A 20,591-nucleotide genomic window follows, 5' to 3' on the forward strand; every position below is an offset into this window, starting at 1 on the left:
GTGCTGGAGCTCATAGAAGGGGAGGAGGGAAAAACGAAAACACTAAGATTAAAATGTGCGCGGTCCACTGGGTCATTTTGGGCCTGGTCCTTAAAGGGTTAAAAGTATTGCTTGATATAAACTTACTGTGTGCTCTGGAGATGTCAGGTCACATGTAATGTCAGAGATTTAGGGTCACCTCTTCTTCTAGCGCGTCGCTTATTTCTATTCACAAATTTCCCCGATCTTAGTTACCATAGTTTTCTCAGATATATGTGGTTTCTTCTTTTAGATATAAAGTAAAATGAAAAACAAACAAAATATTAAAATAAAATGAATAGAAAATGAAACCTCCAAGCATTCCCCAGTGCACTTGGTGAGCAGGAACCTCTGACTGCAACCCCAAGCATTGTACATGGAGGAGAGGATTAAATAGCAGTAAGGGGTGTGTCTTACTGTAATACCATAGGCAAACACACGGATGTTGAAACCCATGTTGATCTGGAGATCTATACAAATAAAGCAGAATTCTGTCTAACATTGATTTGTACTTCTCTAGAATTCATTAGCTAAAGGGGTAAAGTTAAAGCGGCAGAAAGTTATACAGATTTGTAATTTACTTCTATTTAAAATTGGTGTATTCTTTCCAGTACTTATCAGCTGCTGTAGGTCCTGCAGGAAGTGGTGTATTCTGAAGCACTGGAGGTCGGCCGGGCCGCCCCCAGTGGGAGGGAATTCCCTCCCCTGTATGACGTGGCTCGCTTAGAATGAACAGAGCCGCGTCATACAGGGGAAGGAATTCCCTCCCACTGGGGGCGGCCCGGCCGACCTCCAGTGCTTCAGCACCGGCCGGTACCGCTGGATCAAACGGCGCCGTGCACGGGGACCGGGCGGCGGTCCAAAAAACAGACCGCGGCACCGGCTTCCGCGTGCCGGCCCCGATCGATCCGTGGATTCAGGTTAAAGAGGACGTACCGGGTGGTACATCCTCTTAAAAAAAAAAGGTTTTTTTTTCCCATTCATTGTTTAATCCTACCAAAAGCAACCCAGAAGATATTAAAGGAGAAGTCCGGTGATTTTTAAAAGCTGTCAGGAAGAAATTTGATCAGGAAGTAGAGGCTTACGTCTCCCTGTGCCTGCAGTGAATGGCGGGACCCCCACTACACGGCTGATGGCCAATCGATCTGCTAGTACAGGCATCCCCCCGAGTCTCGACGTCATCAAACCTCTGAGGAAAATGACTTCCCGGCGGGGGTCCCGAGGCCGGTCCTGTCACTCACTGCAGGCACGGGGAGAGGTAAGTTCATACTCCTGGTCAAATCCTTCCCCTGCCGGCTGCCATCAGTCTGAATAGGATCCTAAACTGGGATTTTTTTCTATGTGTGTATGAATGAAAGTTGTAATTGTAATTTTTTTTTTATTTGTAAAAAAAAGATGTTTATACAATTCTCCGTGAGATTATATGCTTAATGTTCCATATTTTTGATACATTTTCTACTTCTATTTTTTAACAGATGTAAGATCTCGCGAGCGGTCGTTAGGTACTTAGGGTACAAACCCACTTGACGTATTTGCTGCGTGAATCAGTCTTAAAAATAAGCAGGCAAAACGCAGGTTGGCTTTATACAATTGTTCTGCGTTAAAATACGCAATTGCGTATTTTTGAAGCGTGAAGCTACATGCGTTTTTCGCACAGGTTGTTAACAACTGATGCTTTGCTAATAAGCTTCACGCTTCAAAAATACGCAATTGCGTATTTTAACGCAGAACAATCGTATAAAGCCAACCTGCGTTTTGCCTGCTTATTTTTAAGACTGATTCACGCAGCAAATACGTCAAGTGGGTTTGTACCCTTCAGGGCGATGGGATGCACATGTTGTAGGCTTGACAAGGGGAGCATTTGCTCTTGAAACGTCCTGTGTATTACGGACTTGAGATGATTTCATTCCTCTCCATGAACGACGTCCGAGATGCTGAGAGCTGGGCTAGAACGTGTAGGAATCTGCGCCACTATTTTGCACTGGGTTATAGGTTATCAATTTCTTTCATGAAAATGCACGTATATGCTGAAACATGATAAAGAAATGAAATTTGAAGCAGACTATCTATATAGTATTCTGTAGATAAACCCTAAACAAAGATTGCATCATGAGCCCAATACGTGGAGAAGTTGCGAAATAAGCTGCAATTTTTTGGTTTTCTTCAGAACACACTTCCCTAAAACCTTCTCAAGAACTGCACAAAAACACGGCCGTTACTCTTTATAAATTGCTGATGTCCGTGCATTTTACTTGCAGTTCAGCATTTTGTACCATAGGAGTGCCTCGTTTCCTATTCGAGATCTGCATACATTAACCTGTTACTGACCAGGCCAGTTTAATTCTTCTGGATCCCAACAATTACACAGCTATGTCAGATTTGCAGTGTCCCAGTGTTACACAACTCTTTCTGCAATGATTTGCCGAGAATGGGTTTTATACTGAATTCTAGTATTTCTATAATACGTAGTCGGAGTAGTCATACAACTTCCACACACACGTAAAGATGTGAGCAGCTGATGACGCGGCAGAGGGCGCCCAGCACTAGGGACGGTCAGAGCGGTTCGGCCGGCCGACCGAAGATGACATCATTGGCAAGAGGCAGGTACTACACTACACTTCCGGGTCTAGCGTGGGTGGGGGAGGGGGGGGGAACACGGGGAAGGGGGGGCGATTCACTAACATAACATACATTACAAAGTTGTATAACTTTGTAATGTGCGTTATTTAGTGAATAATTGTTTAGCGCCGCACTACCCCTTTAAATAGAATATGGTTTAGCCAGGGGAGCATATAGGTAGAGTATGGGGTTGACCAAGTAAGAGAGACAGAGCATAAGCAGCAGGAGTTAGTTGTTGAGGCCTACCATGGGATTAAAGGGGTTGTCCAGAGCTACAAAACCATGGCCACTATCTTCCAGAGACAGCCCCACTCTTGTCTACAGATTGGACGGGGTTTTGCTTCTTAGTTCCATTGAAGTGAATGGAGCTTAATTGCAAACTGCACCTGAACTTGAGACAAGAGTCGTGCTGTCTCTAAAAGAAAGTGGCCATGTTTTTGTAGCGCTGGATAACCCCTTTAAGGCTGGTTCTTGTGAGGATCTTCAGCTAAAACTTTAGGCTTGCCGTGGCCTGAGGGGTTCCTCTCTTCTGTGGCCTCCGAGAAGAAGGCACATCACACTTTGCATAGTCTGAAAGCAGGCCCGCTTCTGCCATGAGGCGGAATGAACCTTCCGCCTCAGGGGGCAGATTTTGCGGTCTGGCAGGGGGCGGCATTATGTCCCCCTGCTGTCATTTTTGTTAAGTATCACTTAACAAAAATGACAGCAGCCGCTCACCTGTCCCATCGCCTGCGCTCTCCGCTGTCTCCACATCCCGTCAGGTCCCGCGACTTCACCCTGCAGCTGTCATGGACCTCCAGGCTGTGGTGAGTGCCCGGGGTCGGTGGGGGCCGCCGGGGGGTTGTTGCGGTTTGATGTGGTGCGGGTGGCGCATCAAACCGCAACACCCCCCCCCCCGGCGGCACCGCGCGACCCGATCGCCCCAATCACTCACCACAGCCTGGCGTGGGGGTGAGGCGCGATGCTGGTTATCAGTCAGGGGGCGGCCGCCTGAGGTTTGCCTCAGGCAGCAGAGACCCCAGAATCGTCCCTGTCTGAGAGGGTAACCGTTTGCCAAGGACCTTTTAGCAATCCAAAACCTTAGCAGACCTTCTGTCAAGTTTGGACATTTTCTACCAACTGGTATAATATCTGTCACCTCAGGCTCTTCTAACATGTCAGGAATGAGCTAAGAACATTTAGAGACTTTGCAAGGGTTAACACCGGTTGTTATTTTTTGCTTGTTGGAAGTGAAAACTGTTCAAGGACTGCGTCCCAACATGTGTGGGTGAACTGCTTGTTGAGAGTAAACTTAACTGTTGCACTCAACTCTGGTTTAGTTTCTCCATCTCCTGACATCTTGACTGACAATGCATCTGCATAACACCAAGGACAACCCAAGGTGCCATCGTCTGTGTGCAACCCGGGGTAGCTAGGTCTTAGCTGGGGGCTCGGTGTTGGTGTGACCATGAGGCATTTGTCATGGTGGCCAGGAGTGGTATTGCCCACCTCCCAGATACACTGACTCTCGACAGGTGTAGGTGCAAGAGGCAAGTAACCACAGAGTCCAGAACTTAAACAGAGGAACACTTTACTAACTGATTCAGTACAACACAAAAATATTGCTTGGCAATACGGTGCAATATCAAGAAGGTAGACTAAATCCTCTCTCAAGGTGGCTGACATAGATCACTTCAGCTGGGCGCTGAGCTATATAGGTATATAGACTTTGTAGACTTGGACTTTACTTAGTGGTTAGGCTTGGCGTATAGTAAACCTGTGAGAAGGCTAAGGAGCTACCCCGGGAACCTTTGTCTATGTAGTAGCAGAACTCTGTCCGGGTGAATTGACAGAAGGCTTGATAAAAGATATCCGTACTCATGGTTTGGAGAATACCGCTTCTTGCCAGAGAGATCACGGAGTGCTAGTTCTGGTAGCAGTGGCCCCCGGGCTTGCACAACTGGCTGTAGCTAGCCACACAAGATTTCCCAAGAAGACTGTGCAATCATCAATGGAGTACTTCGGCTGTAATTGCTCTTTGCTCCACTGCAGATGAACCTTTGGTTGCTGGAATGTCCTGAATGTCCTGACTGAAGAAAGAATAGTCACCCTAGATGTATGCAAGGTTTATCTCTTTAATGGTTGTTTTCCCGTCTTTGACTTTAGCACTGCATAATAGCTATAATCAGTGGCCTAGCTACTGCGGTTGCAGCAGGGCCCCCCCTTGCCTCCGCACTGCCCCCCTCCCACTCCCTCTTGTGACTGCAAGCAGTGTTTTGCTTGCAATCACAAGAGGTAGACTCAGTCTGGCCCCCGGCTGACACGTGGCTGTGCCAAAGTAACAGCCCTGGTGCACACTGAGCACACTGGTACGTGTGCTGCCAGGGATAGGACGGGACAGAGCCAGGGAGCTGAGCATCAGCCGGGGGCCAGACCAAGCCTGCAGGAAAAGAGAGAGAAAAGAGCCATGACGGGGGAGCAAGTTGTCAGGTGAGTTGTGTTTTTTTTTTTCTACTTTGCACAGAAGGGAGGCTACATAAGGGGCCATCTCTAAGGGGAATAACATGGGGGCTGTCTCTAAGGGGAATAACATGGGGGCCAATCTATAAAGGGGATAACATGGGGGCCAATCTATAAAGGGGATAACATGGGGGCCAATCTATAAAGGGGATAACATGGGGCCAATCTATAAAGGGGATAACATGGGGGCCAATCTATAAAGGGGATAACATGGGGGATAACATGGGGGACAATCTATAAAGGGGATAACATGGGGGATAACATGGGGGACAACACCATTATATCAATCTATAAAGAGGATAACGGGGATAATATGGGGGCCATCTATAAGGGGGATAACATGGGGGGCATCTATAGGGAGACAACACAAGGGGGACAACACCATTAGGGGGACAACACAAGGGGGCCATCTATAAGGCGGAATCATTGGGGGGGGCATCTATAAGGGGGACTACACAATGGGAAAAAAATTGTGAATGCACAGAGGGATGCATGTACTATAAGGGACTACACAGAGGGGGCATATACTATAAGGGGGTCACAGGGGGGGCCTACCCACTTAATGAGAGCACAAAGGTTCCAATACAGATGTGCACTGTGTAGAGAGATGAGGATGGTACCAGAGTGAGGAGCCTAAATATGTCTGTCTGGCAGATTCTGTGGACTCGGCTCAGAGAAGTTCTCATAATGGCCCAGGGCAGATGAAGGAGAAGATTAAAAGGGAAAAACTCTGATCAGATGTACCTGATCACTCGATGCAACTGCACTAAGATGTATATGGAGTACAGAACCTGTGTAGAGTTGGGGCTACCTCTATATCACTGTATGAGGTGATAGAGATCTTTGTACAGTGGATTTTGTTCAGTAGCAGCGGTGGCGTTAGTCAGTATGTGGTGGTGTTAGTCAGTATGTGGTGGTATTATTTGTTACTTCGTTGTAATCTGGTACTGTGTTTTATTGGATTTAGTATACTGGATTTGGTCAGTAACAATATGGCGGTGATGGTAGTCATTGTGGTGTGGTGCAAATATTTCCCCCTTGTATATAGGTATTATTGGCAATATTGGTCTCAGTATACAGGATTTGGTTAGTAACAGTATGGCGGTAATATGTATGGTGATAATATTTCCTATATACTGGTATTATTGGTAATATCGGTCCAATAGCATCGCTTGGTTGAAGAAGGGGGGGGGGGCAGTTGACCCTTTCAGGGCCAGGCCCTGAAGTCAGCTTCCTCAGGAACAAATACAGGATGCACTAACATAAAACTAGATCGGCTTTTTTATAGCAACATTGCAGCATGTCCATAGCATGTGTTCAGCCTCATTCAGTTCAATGGACTTCAGCTGCAATGCGAGACACATGGACAGTTCAATCATTAGTCCTAACACACATGGCACAGCTGTATGCAGAACACTGTACGGAGGCATACACAGTCTCCTGTTCCTCACTTCAATATATTATAATAATCAGGAACCTTGATGTGGTCTGTGAGCTTATGCACTATGATCACAATGTGACAAACTCCTGATGTTAGTAGTATATAGAGCTGAGAAGTGAAAGGATCAGTGATAAGTATATGGATGTGCGGCCATGTATCATATAATGATAATCCTCTGGACTAAGTCACTTGAAATGATCTGGGCCACAAAACCAGTAATATTACATCCTTCTAGAAAAGGTTGGCTAAGTGAGGGTTAAGAGTGTTGCAGGAGAGGGCAGTTAGCTGGTCAATTGCTCGGGATACTGTTCACACCTGCAACCTCCTTAAAGCAGCATGTAGCACTGGGACTACAGGAGGCAGCCTCACAGACATAACCAGTGTCGCTGCCTCCTCCTTCTTCAGGTAAGCTTTGTTTGCACCACTGGCAGCAGCACTGTCCCCATCTCTACCCCACCGCCACTGGCAGCAGCACTGTCCCAATCTCTACCCCTCCGCCACTGGCAGCAGCACTGTCCCAATCTCTACCCCACCGCCACTGGCAGCAGCACTGTCCCAATCTCTACCCCTCCGCCACTGGCAGCAGCACTGTCCCAATCTCTACCCCTCCGCCACTGGCAGCAGCACTGTCCCAATCTCTACCCCTCCCCCACTGGCAGCAGCACTGTCCCCATATCTACCCCTCCTCCACTGGCAGCTGTTCTGCAGCTTGTCATATTTATGCAGTAAAATATTTTCTGAGGCCATGTTTACACACCGTAAGTTCGTAATAATCACGGCTGTGATTACTACGGAACTTACGTAGTGCTGCAGTCTATGGAATCCTGGCCAGAGTGTATACACATAGTATACACTCCGACCGGGATCCCTAGCGGTGCCGCAAAAAACTGACAGTGCACACAATAGAGTGTGTGGCTCCGGCCGCACGCTCCATTGTGTGCAGCGGCAAATTGGGATGTGGGGGCCCGATGTGCCCGCATCCCAATTAAGGTGTCTTACGCCAGGTGAACATGGCCTAAGTAAGTAAAATGCTTGTATCTGAGATAGGGAAAAGTTACATTTTAAAATGTAACTGTCACTCCTTGTACACACGGACAGATTACTCTCAGCTTTCTCTTAGGCTCTGTTCACACGGAGCAAAAATGGCGGAGTCTGTCAGCCTCCGGGTCATGATGACTGTCTATGGGAGGCTTGCGTAGAGAGAGGAGGCGCGCGAGCCTCCCAATATACTATCATTATGACACGAAGGCTGGCGGCATTCCACAGCGGAGAATTCTGCCATGGAATTCGCCAGTTTTGCTCCATGTGAACGAAGCCTTAGGGATGAACAGTAGAGATGATCGAATTTACAGTAATCACAAAGCGAATCCCTTCGTTATCTCGGCATTCCGCTCCTCAGCCGTCTCACTGCCGCTCCTCCCTGGGTGCAGGGAAAAAACTGGATCCAGTCCTGGCAAACTGGGAAAAGTTTTCCAGGACCAGATCCAGCTCTTCCCAGCACCCGGAGAGGAGCGGCATGGAGCGGCAGTCAGAAGGCAGACGGCTGATGAGTAGATTGCCAGGATAAGGATGGAGCAAAACAAGTAGAACAACTTATCTTACAAATCTAACTATTCTGTAGATAGTAGATAATCACATAAAACATATCAACTCTGCAGCAATCTTATTGGTAAATTCCACAACTACAGCTTTAGGCTACGACCACACAATGGGGGAGATTTATCAAACATGGTGTAAAGTGAAACTGGCCCAGTTGCCCCTAGCAACCAATCAGATTCCACCTTTCATTTTTCAAAGAGTCTGTGAGGAATGAGAGGTGGAATCTGATTGGTTGCTAGGGGCAACTGAGCCACTTTCACTTTACACCACAGACTTTATTTCAAAATAACAGCCGCCATTTGTGAAATAATGGACAATGTTTTGACGTAATGGACGTTACTTACGCACAAACTGTGTATATAGTATATCTGTAGTAGGGATGCATGATGCACTGAAATATCAATACTACTATCAATATTTCAGGCAAAAAAATGGTTCAGTACCAGGATCTCCTGGTATCGATACTTCATGTTAAAGGGGAAGTACGGGTAAAATAATTTTAAGATATGTCAACAAAAGTTATAAAAATTACTAATAGACACTTATTATGAGAAACGCACCTATAGTGCATATCCCCTGCACTTACCTCAGCATGGTGTGTTCAGGTCTCTATGTAAAGTTGGTAATGTCACGTCACATAAACTGCCGACTCAGACTTATGTGACGTGACATCACCAACTTTACAGAGACCTGACCACGCCATGCTGTAGTAAGTGCAGGGAAAATGCACTATAGGCATTACAAGACTACAACCCTCAGCACAGCCTGAATGCTGAAATATTACAAGACTACAACCCCCAACATAGCCTGATAGCTGAAATATTACAAGACTACAACCCCCAACATAGCCTGATATGCTTAAACTATAAAATGATCACAGTAAACAATGTAAACGCTAAAAAAGCAAAAGCACAAATTTGCTGATTTTTGGTCACATCACATCCCCCCCCCCCAAAAAAAAAAAAAAAAAATCATAAAAAAGTGATCAAAAAGGTCACATATATACAAATGTGATACCGAATAAAACTACAGATCACAGTGCAAAAAAATAATCCCGCACATCACAGCCACACAGGGCAAAAGATGAAAGGTTACAGTAGTCAGAGTAGGGCAATTTTAAGCACCTTTATTTAAAAAATGTTAAACTATTTCTAAATAAGTAAAATAAAATAAAAAGCCCATAAACTGGTATCACTGTAATAGTGCAGACCTGAAGACCTTACCGGTGTTGTCACGTACACACTTACCAGCACGTGACACGGATGCCACTGCAAGGGGTTAATCTGTTTCCACTCAGGTGGCAAATTGAGCATAAATCACACCCCAACACAGTCCCAGCACCTCAATACACACGCTGCCACCACCTTTCAAATTAAGTGTGAAAGGCAGTGGCGGAACTACCGCCGTAGCAGTTGTAGCCGCTGCTACTGGGCCCCCCGTCCTGTGTCCCCCTGCGACCTCCATCCTGTGTCCCCCTGCGGCCCCTGTCTTGTCTTTCCTTGCGGCCCCCATCCTGTGTCCCCCAATACAGTGTCCCCTGCAGACCCCCTCCTCATATAGTGTCCCCAGCAGCAGCCCCCCAAATAGTGTCCCCAGCAGCAGCCCCCCACCCCATAGTGTCCCCAGCAGCAGCCCCCCATATAGTGTCCCCAGCAGTAGGCCTCACAAAGTGTCCCCAGCAGTAGCCCCCACACAGTGTCCCCAGCAGTAGCCCCCCCCATAGTGTCCCCAGCAGCCCCCCCATATGGTGTCCCCAGCAACAGCCCCCCAATAGTGTCCCCAGCAGCTCCCCCCATATAGTGTCCCCCTCCCAGCTTCCCAGGGCCAACCCCCCCACCCCCTCAGTGTGCCAGGGCCCCCCCCCCACCAATGTCCCAGAGGCCCCTGTGCAGCCCCCCCAAACCGCATGACCTGCGGGGCCCCCGTGCCCTACCTCAGTGGCGAAGAACAACCATCACCCCCATCACCATCACTGCCCCCCACAGACCAGAGAAAAGATGGAGGCAGGCACAGAAGCCACACAGGACCAGAGGACAGAGCAGGAACCAGGACAGGTGAGATTACCCCAAGAGAACTACCACCCCCACTATGTCCTAACTGTTCATGATGGGAGTTGTAGTTTTCCAGCCTGTGGACATTCAAGTTACTGAACTACAACCCCCATCATGCCCTATTGACGGTTCATAGTGGGGGTCGAAGTTCTGCAACGGATAAGAGGTTGACATAGTATAGGAGGGGGGGAGGCAGTGGCACAGTAGAACTACATTTCCCCACATGGTGTGTGGTTATATGCAGGACTACAACTCCCAGCATGCTGTGTGGTAATATGCAGGACTACATCTCCCAGCATTCTGTGTGGTAATATGCAGGGCTACATCTCCCAGCGTGCTGTGTGGTAATATGCCGGACTACATCTCCCAGCATGGTGTGTGGTAATATTCAGGGCTACATCTCCCAGCATGCTGTGTGTGATAACATACAGGACTACATCTCCCAGCATGGTGTGTGATAATATACAGGACTACATCTCCCAGCATGGTGTGTGATAATATACAGGACTACATCTTCCAGCATGGTGTGTGATAATATACAGGACTACATCTCCCAGCATGGTGTGTGTGGTAATATACAGGACTACATCTCCCAGCATGGTGTGTGTGGTAATATACAGGACTACATCTCCCAGCATGCTGTATGGGGTAATATGCAGGACTATATCACATAATAGGAGTTGTAGTTCTTCAAAAGATAAGACGATCACAGGGTATACGAGGGGGAGATGGTGGCACAGTACACTAGCGGCTATGTGGGTGCATGTGTACATGTAGGGCTCGCAACACGTTATCGAAGGCAGCGTTCCTTCCAGGAGTATGCTGAGATGGGGGGGCCCCATAAAGTTTTTTTGCTATGGGGCCCCATGAATCCTAGTTACGCCCCTGGTGAAAGAACACTGTCAACCCACAACACCACTGACTGGCACTCACAGGGTTAAACACTGCATCCAAAGGCTATGGATTCTTAGAGCATACATGGACCAAACTTATTAATGTTTTAAGCTTTAACAGACAAAAGGTACAAAAGGTACAGTGCTTACAAAAAAGAAGGTAAATAAGATGACATACATACATGCAATAACAGTATAAAATAAAAGGGAGAAAGAAGCAGAAACTATCTAACACTTACAATAGTTGTTGCCTTCCCAGGGGGTAGGAGAAATCATGGATCGCAGCTCAGTCAGACTGACACCCAATTTTTTTGCTGTTGCCGCCATATTTTATACCATCAAAACTCAGCTTAGATTTCCAAGCCGCCCATCAGGTGATTAGGATAATGAGTTGTCCCTGATTGGCCACCCATCAGGTGATTAGGATAATGATTTGTCCCTGATTGGCCGCCCTTCAGGTGATTAGGATAATGAGTTGTCCCTGATTGGCCGCCCATCAGGTGATTAGGATAATGAGTTGTCCCTGATTGGCCGCCCATCAGGTGATTAGGATAATGATTTGTCCCTGATTGGCCGCCCATCAGGTGATTAGGATAATGAGTTGTCCCTGATCAGCTGATTAGGTGATAATGGGGAAGGACCAGGGACACCTCATTGCATATGTCCTGTAATTGAACCATTGTCCTATGGTTGGGGCGTGTTGTCCTTGAGTGGATCTGTCCATTCTTTGAAGTAGATAAGAACTCCAGGTGTACACACTCATCAATAGGGACAGGGCTGTCCATTTTCCTCACAGGCATCAAAACAGTTGGGGGGTGGGGTTATTATATTTTCGCTGTCTAGGGGGCATTATATTTCTATCGTTGTAGCTTTTGGTATCGAATTGGTATAGAGTATCAAAATATAAAAATCCAGTATCGGTATTGAACAAAAAATTCGGTATATTGTATTTTTTTTCATGTTTTCTCATGGCCTTCAGCATTCAATGATGGGGGGGAGGGGGCGATTAATTGGTCATAATGCATCAAATTTATAAACAGCTGGAAGTTTTTTTTTTTGTTTTGTTTTTTTAAAGTAAGCGGCATTAGGCTTCCCTCTCCAACTGCAAATTCATGTAATAGAGAATTTACTTTAAGACTATATTCACACTCAGTCAGTCTGTTTTCAACCATGGCTGGGTTGAAAATACAGATGCCGTGCAAATCTTTCCATTATAATTTTGCCCTGTCAGTTCCACTCCTGGTTTTGGTTTAAAACATACTGACCCAAAGACTGATGGAAATACTGTGTGAACATAGCCTAGGAATTACTTCAGCCATATGGCCATAACTGGGCTATCCTTGGCAACAGAATTGTGCTATGTACAGGGCCATATTTACCACTAGGCACCCGTGGTCCGGTGCCTAGGGCAGCACCTTGCAGGGGGGCAGCAGCAGGGAGCAGGGGGACAGAAAAACTAATCCCGTTCAGACTTGGCAGTAAATCTGGTGTCTTTTCCAGGGGGGTGGGGGGTATGGTGGTATTGGTCAGGTCTGGTATCGCCAATAGGTGCGTGTAGATGGGGCGTCTTCAGGTTTAGTGCCTAGGGCAGCAGCAGCTGTTAATACAGCCTTGGCTATGTACCATTGGATGCTGTTCATATGGATATATTATAGCCATTTTTTTTAGGAACAGTTGCAATAGTACTAGAGATGAGCGAACCTGGAGCATGCTCAAGTCCATCCGAACCCGAACTTTCGGCATGTGATTAGCGGTGGCTGCTGAACTTGGATAAAGTCCTAAGGTTATGTAGAAAACATGGATATAGTCATTGGCTGTATCCATGTTTTCCAGACAACCTTAGAGCTTTAGCCAAGTTCAGCAGCCACCGCTAATCAAATGCCGAACGTTCGGGTTCGGATGGACTCGAACCAGAACCCGGTTCGCTCATCTCTAAATAGTACATATAGCAAGCACCCAACAGAGCCGGTCACAGACAAGAAACCCGACTTTCAGGTTCTGCTAAATCAAGTTCTTAAAATGATTTGTCATAAAATTCATATTTAAAAAATATATATTTTAACTAGAGATGAGCGAACCGGGTTCGGGTTCGAGTCCATCCGAACCCGAACGATTGACATTTGATTAGCGGGGGCTGCTGAACTTGGATTAAAACAACTCTGTACCCACAATCTGACACCCCCCCCCCCCAAACCACTTGTACCGTCAGATAGCTGCTTTTAATTCAAGATCTGTCCTGGGGTCCATTCGGCAGGGGATGCAGTTATTGTCATAAAAACAACTTTTAATTCGGCATCCCCGTCCCCAACATTTGTATATGCATTAGGCTGGCACCACCTCTCCGTCCCTCCTCATCATTAGGAATGATCCAGGCAGATTGCTTCCTATTCCCCACCTTTGTGTATAATGAACATGGGCTGGATCATTAATACACCTGTGCAAAGTTCAAACAGCAGTAAATGTTCCTGGATCATTCCTAATGATGAGGAGGGTGGGGAGGAAGGACGGAGAGGTGGTGCCAGCCTAATGCATATACAAATGTAAGCCCCGGCCGTTAGACACAGGGCTGCAGGATTAAAAGTTGTTTTTAGGACAATAACTGCATCCCCTGCCAAACGGACCCCAGGACAGATCTGGGATTAAAAGCAGCTATCTAAAGGTACAAGTGTTTTGGGGGGGGGGGGGGCAGATTGTGGGTGCAGAGTCGCTTTAAGCTCTAAGGTTGTCTGGAAAACATGGATACAGCCAATGACTATATCTATGTTTTTATGTTTTCCACATAGCCTTAGGGCTTTATCCAACTTCAGCAGCCACCGCTAATCAAATGCCGAACGTTCGGGTTCGGATGGACTATGGAGCATGTTCGAGGTTCACTCATCTCTAATTTTAACATTAGTTTAAGAATGAATCTGCGACCATAGTATACATGGTATTTACCAGTTAATGATCGACTCACCTTTAACATAAAACCGCTGCCTGGGATGTTTGCAGAGTGGTGTCTGTTTAAATAGAAAGCAAGAACAGCTTTAAAAAGCTTTTGTAAACTGGGCTGGCGCTGGGGGGGGGGGGGGGTCAAATTTTGCCAATATACAAAAAGGAAGTTTCAGACAGAGAATGAGGAAGAAAGTGCTAAGGCTTGAATCTGTAGTGCAGCTTTAGGGGTGCAGGAGGTGCAACTGCAACTGGGTCCATAAATAAGGGGGCCTGGAGACCCCCCCATCTGTTTAAAGTGTTGTTATAACTTTCAAAGTCTAAATGAGCAGTAGATGTGATATAAAGCAAGTTTGAAAAATACATTCATTATTTGTTTTGTTATCAAGCTGTAAAACATAATATCCTGGATGATGCTATATAACAGCTGTACTTACCAGAAATCCAGGTTTAGTCTCCTGAAGGCAGCTATATAACAGCTATACTTACTGTATGCAGGTCCAGTCTCCTGAAGGCAGCTATATAACAGCTATACTTACTGTATCCAGGTCCAGTCTCCTGATGGCAGTAATATAACAGCTATACTTACTGTATCCAGGTCCAGTCTCCTGAAGGCTGCTATATAACAGCTGTACTTACTGTATCCAGGTCCAGTCTCCTGAAGGCTGCTATATAACAGCTATACTTACTGTATCCAGGTTCAGTCTCCTGAAGGCTGCTATATAACAGCTATACTTACTGTATCCAGGTCCAGTCTCCTGAAGGCTGCTATATAACAGCTATACTTACTGTATCCAGGTCCAGTCTCCTGAAGGCTGCTATATAACAGCTATACTTACTGTATCCAGGTCCAGTCTCCTGAAGGATGCTATATAACAGCTATACTTACTGTATCCAGGTCGTCTCCTGAAGGCAGCTATATAACAGCTATACTTACTGTATCCAGGTCCAGTCTCCTGAAGGCTGCTATATAACAGCTATACTTACTGTATCCAGGTCCAGTCTCCTGAAGGCTGCTATATAACAGCTATACTTACTGTATCCAGGTCCAGTCTCCTGAAGGCAGCTATATAACAGCTAAACTTACTGTATACAGGTCCAGTCTCCTGAAGGCTGCTATATAACAGCTATACTTACTGTATCCAGGGCCAGTCTCCTGAAGGCTGCTATATAACAGCTATACTTACTGTATGCAGGTCCAGTCTCCTGAAGGCTGCTATATAACAGCTATACTTACTGTATCCAGGTCCAGTCTCCTGAAGGCTGCTATATAACAGCTATACTTACTGTATCCAGGTCCAGTCTCCTAAAGGCAGCTATATAACAGCTATACTTACTGTATCCAGGTCCAGTCTCCTGAAGGCTGCTATATAACAGCTATACTTACTGTATCGAGGTCCAGTCTACTGAAGGCTGCTATTTAACAGCTATACTTACTGTATCCAGGTCCAGTCTCCTGAAGGCAGCTATATAACAGCTATACTTACTATATCCAGGTCCAGTCTCCTAAAGGCTGCTATATAACAGCTATACTTACTGTATCCAGGTCCAGTCTCCTGAAGGCTGCTATATAACAGCTATACTTACTGTATCCAGGTCCAGTCTCCTGAAGGCAGCTATATAACAGCTATACTTACTGTATCCAGGTCGTCTCCTGAAGGCAGCTATATAACAGCTATACTTACTGTATCCAGGTCCAGTCTCCTGATGGCTGCTATATAACAGCTATACTTACTGTATCCAGCTCCAGTCTCCTGAAGGCTGCTATATAACAGCTATACTTACTGTATCCAGCTCCAGTCTCCTGAAGGCAGCTATATAACAGCTATACTTACTGTATCCAGGTCCAGTCTCCTGGAGGCAGCTATATAACAGCTATACTTACTGTATCCAGGTCCAGTCTCCGGAAGGCTGCTATATAACAGCTATACTTACTGTATCCAGGTCCAGTCTCCTGAAGGCAGCTATATAACATCTATACTTACTGTATCCAGGTCCAGTCTCCTGAATCGTTTTAGTCTAGTGTCGGTTGGAGATAAAAACAAACACAGGAAGTCCCGGCCAGTACAGAGTGTTACCGCTCAATGTGTCCATCACTCACGACTGTCTTCTTTGTGAGCGCAGATGACCTGGAAAACACGGGACTTCCTGTGTTTAGGTCTGTGCAGAGGTGTCACACAGCTTACAGGTCAGAGAAGTCAATTCAAAAAACAAGAGACTGCACCGACAGTAGTCATCAACAAGGGTTAAAAATAAACAGATTTAACTAATTATGGCTTTGGCCAGGGCAAGATTAGCATTGCAGCTTCTAGACCTCCATCTCCAGGCCCGCACAGGTGCCAACACTACTCACAAAAAGTTAGGGATATTTGGTTTGTGGGTGAAATTTATATAAAATGTAAAAAAGTTGATGCTACAGTGATGTTATATTATGTAGGGCGTTTACATAGAAGCAGCAATGGTGATTTCCTTATTTAGGGTAGCTTCACACGTACCGTATTGCTGCGTATTTAACGCTGCGTTTTTGGTGCTATTTTTACATGTGAGTAAATCAAAACTCGTAGGTAAAAATTGCACCAAACACACAGCGATAAAAACGCAGCGTTAAATACGCAGCAATACGGTACGTGTGAAGCTACCCTTAAAACAAAAGCCAACAAAAATACACCAACAAAAATGTTAATGTCTCAATAACTTTTCATGTGCCCTTGAGCATCAGTTACAGTTTGACAGTGTCTTATGCTGTTTACACGTCTCCTAAGGCATGGCCTTCCACTAGGGGCATAACTAAAAATGGTTGGGCCCCCACCCTTCCTGACTACTAAGCTGTCAAGTGTAGTCATAACTGGGGGCGTGGCTTAGCCTGCAATGTGAGCAGACGTGCTGTGAGGAGCTCCTGCTACTAATCCTCCATTTATCCTAGGCATCCTGCCACTTCTTTGCTCCTGGAGTCCTATACAGCATCGGAGGGGTACGCGGAGACGGCAGACGGTGATATGCCCCCAAAACAGAAAGGACCCACCAAGGATAAGCCGGGTAAAGGCGGCACTGCGCTCGGCACTGCACAACGGGCGCCATCTTTGTCACGAGATCCGCCGGCTGACATAGCCTCACAGCTACGCTGCTACGTCCGCAGCACAAACATGGCAGCATCTGCGGAGGACTGAAGTGACCTGGGAGCAGCCCAGCAGGACTGGCTTGCGCCTGGCACTAGTGACGGGTCTGCGACCGGGGGTGCTCCGTTATCCAAGATGGCGCCCGGCTCGACAGGAGAAGGTGAGAGTGGCGCCGGGGAGAATGCAGGAGAGGGCCCTCAGCCTAACATACCTGCCCCAACTCTGCAGGATATCCTTGTGGCAATCTGTAAAGGCAACCATGAACTGACGCAGCTTATGGGAGGTATGAGAGAGGAGTTTAACCTCCTGCGTCATGACATGCAGAAGGTGTCTGAGCGCCTGGGGGCTGTGGAAGGCAGAGTGGGGGATTTGGAGGACCAGGTGTCCCCTATGAAGAAAGACATGAAAAGAGTAGTGACTCATTTGTCAGTGCTGGCAGCGAAAGCTGACGACATTGAAAATCGTCTGCGACGTAACAACATTCGCCTTATCGGGGTCCCTGAGAAGGTGGAAGGGAGGAACCCCGGCGACTACTTTGAGACCTGGCTCCTCAACACCTTTGGCAAAGATACTTTAACCCCCTTGTTTGCAGTGGAGAGGGCCCACAGGGTGCCATCCCGCCCTTTACCACCTGGGGCTCCACCAAGGGCTGTGCTAATCAGGATCCTGCACTACAAGGATCGGGATATAATTTTACGCAAGGCCAGAGATCTGTAGCGCATTTGCATAGATGGACATAACATCTCTATCTTCCCAGACTTCTCGGCGGAAGTCCAGAAGAGACGTGCTAAGTACATGGAAATAAAGAAGAGACTGAGATCTCTGGAAATACCCTACTCTATGCTATATCCAGCCCGGCTGCGGGTCGCAGCACTGGGATCTACACATATTTTTGAGGAACCTTCTGCAGCCTTATCCTGGCTAGATGAAAATGAGGAGCGCCTCCGCAGAATGAATAGGCGCAGCCCAGACTAACACCGCATGTTACTATGAGCTGTATACCAAGGGACCCTTGTGGTCTCTGTCAAGTGCCTCTTAGAATTCATCAACGGCACCGGTTTTCTATGGTTCAGCTGTTGTGTTCATTGTTGTCAATTTGACTTTCTACTGCTGGTTTATATCTGATAACTTTTCCTGATTGTTCTACCTTGGTTGAGCTGAGAAGCCTGTATCACTTATGATGACTGTACTCCTGCTATTTACATTACCTGCAAATGGATGTGGCTTTTTCGGTCATTTCCAGTATGCCGCCGCCTGCTGCACTGCATTTAATCTTTTTTCCTCTATCCCTGTCTCCCCCTCCCCTTGTCTGTTATCTTTGCGTGTGCAGGGTGTCTATTACAGTTACCGCTGAAAGGATCAAATTTCAATTGTGCTATGTTGGTTTTTATGTGGACCATACTGGGCATGTGGTCTCTTGTTCAGGTCTTATGTTTAAGCCCCCAATACCGCCAGTTGCGGGTACATTATGTGTTTGAGGTAGCTATTTGTTTCTTTCACCTTTTTATTCTTGCTGCAATACAGCTATTATGGTACCATACTATTTTCTATGTAACGTATGAATGTGGTTCTCCCCCAGCCGTGCTCACTGGTAGACTACAACTTATTTCTTTCCCAATAGAAGTGTAGTCATAACTGCCGGCGCTCCTTAGGAGTGCTTTCAGTTAAAGTGACATTTACAGAACCCAGAAGGCCTGCTCGGCCACCTGATGCTGCAAATGCTGACAGCTTCAGGGGGCCCAGTGTATTGCAGGAGAAGACTTAATGTGGCTGGGTCCATAGCATAGCTACAGTGGTAGTTACACCCCGGCAGCCCACTCTTCTTAGTGGGCGGCTCTCAGGTCATTGAGGTTCTGGAGGTGCACAGCTACAATTACTGAGGTAAAGTAGTATGGGCTTGTCAGTGTACCATTTACAAAATGTAGGGCACTTCTGTATTGACTAGACACACCTGCTTACACTGACACCCCCACCAGTCGACTTGCATGGGTCAGGGAGCATCTACGCTGGCCAAGGGTCCATGGAGCATCAGTACTGTTCACTGATTAAAGGGGTTATCCAGCGACAACATGACTTTTGTCTACAGGTCAGGTGCGATTTGCAATTAAGCTGCATTCCCTTCAATGAAACGGCGTTGCAAAACCTGCACCCAAACTGGAGACAAGCGGTGCGGTCTCTAGAAGAAAGTGGCCATGTTTTTCTAACACTGGAGAACCCCTTTAACCCCTTAAGGACGGAGCCACTTTTCGTTTTTGCGTTTTAGTGTTTTCCTCGTGTTTAAAAGGTCATAGCACTTGCATTTTTCCACCTAGAATCCCACATGAGCCCTTATTTTTTGCGCCACTAATTGCACTTTGCAATTACAGGCTGAATTTTTGCATAAAGTACACCGCGAAACCAGAAAAAAATTCAAAGTGTGGTGAAATTGAACAAAAAAAACGCATTTTGTTTATTTTGGGGGGTATTTGTTATTACGCCATTCGCCCTGGGGTAAAACTGACTTGTTATGTATGTTCCTCAAGTCGTTACGATTACAACGATATATAACATGTATAACTTTTATATTATCTGATGGCCTGTAAAAAATTCAAACCATTGTTAACAAATATATGTTCCTTAAAATCGCTCCATTCCCAGGCTTATAACGCTTTTATCCTTTGGTCTATGGGGCTGTGTCAGGTGTCATTTTTTGCGCCATGAAGTGATCTTTCTATCGGTACCTTGATTGCACATATGCGACTTTTTGATCGCTTTCTATTACATTTTTTCTGAATTTGATGCAACCAAAAATGCACAATTTTGCACTTTGGGATTTTTTGCACTTACGCCATTTACCGTGCGAGATCAGGAATGTGATTAATTAATAGTTCGGGCGATTACGCACGCGGCGATACTAAACATGTTTATTTAATTATTTTTATTAAAAACATGGGAAAAGGGAGGTGATTCTGACTTGTATTAGGGGAGGGGGCTTTTTTTTTTTTTTTTTTTACGTATATACTAGAAGCCCCCCTAGGGTTATTCCCCCCTGGGGTTAGGGTTATTCCCCCCTGGGGTTAGGGGTTATTCCCCCGGGGGGCCTTCTAGTTTAAGTATACTGATCTCTCATTGATATCTTTGCTCTATAGTTACACAGCAAATATCAATGAGATCAGCACTCGGATGCTTTCGGCTGCTGACAGCTGCATCTGATTACTGTATTAGCGGGCACGGCGATAAGACCGTGCCCGCTAATACCCGCGGTCCTGGGCTACAAGCGGCACCCGCGCCGCGGCGGTTCAGAGAGGGGTCGCCGCGCGGCCCTGCTCTGAAAACCTCTCGGGGACATATGACTTCCGGTACGTCATATGTTCCTAAGGGCCCTATTCCATCGGACGATTATCGTTCAGATTATCGTTAAATCGTTCGAATATAAATGATAATC

The 20,591-nt window shown here is 46.4% G+C and overlaps 1 protein-coding gene across 1 annotated transcript in view; it reads right to left on the minus strand.

Annotated features, from left to right (window-relative positions):
* LOC138767539 (C4b-binding protein alpha chain-like) overlaps positions 1-14,093 on the minus strand; it is a 106,596-nt gene extending 92,503 nt beyond the window's left edge. The window contains exons 1-2 of the mRNA XM_069945095.1: positions 14,077-14,093; positions 127-264 (exon numbers count right to left, since the gene is read on the minus strand). The gene's annotated coding sequence lies outside the window, so the exon portion shown is untranslated. The remainder of the gene's footprint in view (positions 1-126; positions 265-14,076) is intronic.
* Positions 14,094-20,591: the final 6,498 nt, after the last annotated feature.

This window comes from Dendropsophus ebraccatus, chromosome 11, assembly GCF_027789765.1.
Source record: "Dendropsophus ebraccatus isolate aDenEbr1 chromosome 11, aDenEbr1.pat, whole genome shotgun sequence".
NCBI lineage: Eukaryota > Metazoa > Chordata > Amphibia > Anura > Hylidae > Dendropsophus > Dendropsophus ebraccatus.